Raw genomic sequence first — 325 nt, 5'->3', positions numbered from 1 at the left:
TCCCACACCCGGAGTTCCTTCAGCAGCGCAGAGTGAAGGTGTTTAAGGCCTGCCTTCTGAGGAAGCTGTGCCCCGAAAGGGAGTACAATACATTCCTGACTTGTTCACGCTCGAGTGTATTTTCTGCCTCTTTATGATCCATATATTTTTAAAAATCATTCTTTAATTAATAAAATTATTATCCAGACTTTTTATACCCGTACAACCATATGTCAGGTTTGTTTTAATTTGAATACGTTTATCCTCCATATCTTTCTCTGACAAAAACACCTAGCTCTGCCTCATTTTGGCGATTCTTTGTCCTTGCACCTGTGCGATCGTCCGA

The sequence above is a fragment of the Myotis brandtii genome, unplaced genomic scaffold, assembly GCF_000412655.1.
Source record: "Myotis brandtii unplaced genomic scaffold, ASM41265v1 scaffold133, whole genome shotgun sequence".
NCBI classification, from domain to species: Eukaryota; Metazoa; Chordata; class Mammalia; order Chiroptera; family Vespertilionidae; genus Myotis; species Myotis brandtii.
Note: the sequence above shows the minus strand (reverse complement) of the source record.